Source organism: Talpa occidentalis, unplaced genomic scaffold (assembly GCF_014898055.3).
Source record: "Talpa occidentalis isolate TD23 unplaced genomic scaffold, MPIMG_talOcc4v2.1 talOcc4.7, whole genome shotgun sequence".
NCBI lineage: Eukaryota > Metazoa > Chordata > Mammalia > Eulipotyphla > Talpidae > Talpa > Talpa occidentalis.
Genome location: NW_023605083.1, coordinates 47,258,541 through 47,263,211, shown reverse-complemented (window position 1 = coordinate 47,263,211; position 4,671 = coordinate 47,258,541). Strand labels below are relative to the sequence as shown.

General features: G+C 32.7%; 1 pseudogene; it reads left to right on the top strand.

Annotated features, from left to right (window-relative positions):
• The first annotated feature begins 2,210 nt into the window (after positions 1 to 2,210).
• On the top strand, positions 2,211 to 2,295 carry LOC119233219 (U2 spliceosomal RNA; annotated as a pseudogene).
• The last annotated feature ends 2,376 nt before the right edge of the window (positions 2,296 to 4,671 follow it).

Genomic DNA, 4,671 nt, shown 5'->3' with positions numbered 1-4,671 from the left:
ATAAAATATTGACTATAGATTATAGTAGGCTATGATAAGTTATATACATACTCTATAATACCAAGACCAAACAGAAACTATAAAAAAATTACTCAATGTATTCAAAATTAAAATTGAATTTTAAAAGGTGTTCAAATAACCCATAAGAAGGCAAACAAGATAAACATGGATGAAAAACAAAGCTAACAAACAGAAAATAAAAAAGAAACAAAGGTAAAACATAAGCAAACACATAGAAAACAAAAAATACCACAAAGGCAAACCAGTCTATAACAGTATTCATTACATTAAGTGTAAATGATATAAATAACCAATTAAAGGAAGAGACTAGAAGAATAGATTAGGTCGTAAGCTTTATAGAACTATATACAGTTCATAAGAAACTACAAATATTATGATATAGGCAGTTTGAAAATAAAAACAAAAAAAGATTTATCATAAGAACATCAATTTTTTTATTTTTTTAATAAATTTTATTTTTATATTCCCCATACAATTGCAATCCCCTTATTTGCAGCCCAATCCCTCCCCTCCCCACCCCCCACCCCCATAGAGTGTCTCTTGTTCATAGTTGTTTGTTGATTTTGATATTTTCTTTCTTAAAGTTATTCTTTTTCCTGGTCCCTTACTTAAGTTTTCTAGATTCCTGCTATGAGTGAGACCATCCAGTATTTTTCTTTTTCTTTCTGGTTTATTTCACTGAGCATGATCCCTTCCAGCTCCATCCATGTTGCTGCAAATTGCATGTGTTTATCTTTTTTGAATGCTGAGTAATATTCCATGGTGTATATGTACCACATCTTCTTGATCCAGTCATCTATTTTTGGGCATTTGGGCTGTTTCCAAAGCTTAGCTATTGTAAACAGTGCTGCTATAAACATGGGGGTGCAGGTGCTCTTTGGAATTGATGTTTCTGTGTCCTTTGGGTAAATACCTAGGTGGAATTGCTGGATCATATGGAAGCTCTATGTTTAGTAGGTCCAGAAATCTCCACAAAGCTCTCCATAGTGGTTGGACCAGTTTGTACTCCCACCAACAGTGCAGGAGAGTTCCTTTTTCTCCACATCCTCGCCAACATTTGTTGTTGCTAGTTTTTTTAATATGTGCCATTCTCACTGGTGTAAGATGGTATCTCATGGTAGTTTTGATTTGCATTTCCCTGATTACAAGTGATGTTGAACATTTTTTCATATGCCTGTTGGCCATTTGTATTTCCTCTTCAGAGAAGTTTCTTTTTCGCTCTTCTGCCCATTTTTTGACTGGATTATTTTCTTTGTTTGTGCTGAGTCTCATCAACTCTTTGCAGATTTTTGTGATCAGTCCTTTATCAATAGTGTTTTGTGCAAAAATGTTCTCCCAGTCAGTAGGGTTTCTCTTTGTTTTTGTTATTGTCTCTTTTGCTGTGCAGAAGCTCTTTAATTGGATGTAGTCCCAGCTGTTTATCTTTGCCTTCACTATCACTGCTTTGGGTGATGTGTCTGTAAAGATGTCTTTGATGTGCATATATGTAGTGTTTCGCCTATATTTCCTTCTATGTATTTTATGGTTTCAGGTCTTATGTCTAGTTCTTTAATCCATTTTGAGTTGATTTTTGTGTATGGTATAAGGTAGTGGTCAAGCTTCATTCTTTTGCATGTAGCAACCCAATTTTCCCAGCACCATTTATTGAACAAACTTTCTTTGCTCCAATGCATAGTCTTTGCTCCTTTGTCAAAGATTAGCTGACTATAAATCTGTGGGTTTATTTCTGGATTTTCTATTCGATTCCATTGGTCTGTGTGTCTAGAACATCAATTTTTTTAAACAAAGTAGTGACTAATTAATATTAGGCAAAGTAAAATTCATTGCAAAAGAAGTTATTAGGGATAAAGAATGTCATTATATAAGGATAACAGAAAATATCCTTAAAACAATAATTTAATTTCCTACATGAAGATACTAGAAAGACAAGAGCAAAATAAACTCAAAGGGAATAGAAAGAAAGATAAGATAAAAAGCAAAAAAAAATTAAATTAAAAGTAGGAAAACCATAGGGAGAAATCAATGTTACAAAAGGATGGTTGTTTGATAATACAATCAATAAAATTCTAGCAAAACCGACAAAGATAAAAAGAGAAAAAACACAAATCACAAATATCAGAAATGTAACCAAGAATATCAGGATATATTCTGTAGGATAATATGGGACAAGTTATTATAAATAAATTTACATCACTTCTTGGCCTTTTGGCTAAGATCAAGTGTAGTATAAATAAATTTACACTCTAAATTTAAAAGAAATGGACTAAAGTCTCTAGTCTGTAAAGTATGAAAACTCAGCTAGGATGAAATAGATAAACTGGAATATCCTATATCTATTAAAAATACTGATTTTTTCATTTAAAAACTCCCAAAAGAAATATTCAGGCTTTGGTGTTATGAGTTGACATCCATTTTGTATAATTTTCATAAGAAACAGAAATAGAGGGAACCCTTCCTGACTTATTTTATGAGGCTCATATTATTTTGGTGCCAAAACTAGACAGATTGTATAGAAAGAAGAAAATTATACACCAATATTTTTCATAAACTTAGCTGTAAAAATTCTTAAACAAATATTAGCAAATTAAATCCAGAAATGTATAAAAAGAATAATAGACCATGTCCAAGTGGAATTTATTCCAGTTATGCTAAGTTGGCTCAATATTTGAAAATCAAACAATGTAATCTACCATATCAATAGACTTAAGAAGAAAAATCATGTGATCATATCATTTAGAACAGAAAAAGCATTTGGCGAAGTCCAATCCCACTCATGATTAAAGACAAGAAAAAAACTCTAAGCAAAGTAGAAAAAGAAAGGAACCTTAAACTCATAAAGATGATCTACAAACAACCTGTTCCTAACATTACACTCAATGATTAACGATTGCTTTTTCTGTAATATCTGGGACAAAACAATGATGTCTGCTTTTACCACTCTTATTTAACATGTTACTAGAGTCAAGTGAGATATATAAAGAAAAATAAATACATAAACTTAAAAGCTATTTTTTTTAATTTTATTTAAAATGTAAAAAGTATAGACATTGAATATGAAAAAAATAGAACTATCTGAATCTCCAGATGATGATTATCTAAATGAAGAAAAACCTAAGGAATCTACACAGTTCCTGCAAAAAATACAAGTTTGTTCTATGAGGTGCTCCTACTTCATTTGTGCAAAATAAATGTGTCCCCCTATTGGACTGGTTTTCAAATTTGACTCTCATTTGAATTATCTGTTTATCTACTTATCATTTTAAAATACTGGCTTCTGTTTCACACCCCCAGAAATTTTTATTGAATAGGTCTGAATAGGGACCTGGGCATGGGGATTATTCAGAGTTCCCCCAGGTGATCCTAATGTGCAGCAAATTTGCAAACTGTCTCTTGGCTTCAATCCAACTAGTGATCAGATATTAATCTAAGACACATGGGCTATTGCTTTAACCCTGTTGCTAAGTGTATTCTATTTTCTTTCTCCTAGAAGTTTTATGCTCGGGAAAATGACTGACAGTTGTGTTAATTCTCTGAAATGGATTGAAATTTCTAAATAGCTTGAACAAGGGACAGAAAAGGGGTGAATGCAATAATGTGTATCATTTACTCATTGTCCTATGTGTTTAGCTAGAAGCTTTTGCAATTGAGGTCTGCTTTCCTCTTTACTTTAATGGTAATGCTTGCTATAATGCAGTTCTAAATTTTACAACCCTTAAGTAGAGTGCATCACAAAGCATTTCCCCGCTCCCCACAGCCCACTCCAATGCCTCACTCCCATCCTCAACACACACATATACATCAATGTACTTGAGAGCAAAATAAACATATTGACCTTCAATTCTTCTCCTTTCCAGCTTTCCTCTTATCAGGAGATGTCAGCATTTAGTGCAAGGACAAATGCTTGCCTTTTGGTGAATAATGTAGACAATGCCTTCAAGAAACAAATAACCCTTAGGGAGGAGGAAAAGTCCTTCAAAATGGTTGATGCTCAATGCAGGTATTTTTAGTCATCTGAGCTTAGTGGTCAAATATCCAAAATAGAAATATAAAAGAGAAAAAGAGAGAGAGAGAGAGAGAGAGAGAGAGAGAGAGAGAGAGAGAGAGAGAAAGGAAGGAAGGAAGGAAAAGGAAGGAAGCAAGGAAATATAATTTTCCTATCTTACTGAAATCAAAATTTTCTTGGAAAAAAAAAGAAAGATATCTTAAAACTCAATTGTGTGTTTTCATTTCTTTAGAATTTTTTTCCTATTTTATTCATGATGTTTAATTTTTGAAGTACCATGTGGCTGAAAATAGAAGCTAACCTCTTGCTCGATATGATTAAATCTTCTTTTCCTCAGACCCATCTTCAATGTACAGTTTTGGGTTTGCCAACATAATTATTTTCTTTGAAAACAGTCACAGTGTTTTGCCTTTCCAATATAGTTAATACGACTATAACAAATGTGAGACATTATCACTTTGGTGAATTTCTTCATGCATGTAATTTTGAAATTTGACAGTGTATTTTAAAAATTCTAATGGGCATAGCAGTACCTTTGTAAGGATAGAAAAACAAAATAAATCCATAATGTTCACATGTGGTTTGTCCCTGTGGAGGATTGCCCTAATGGGGGGTATTTGCGCCTTCCCCAAGTCATTAAAAAAAAT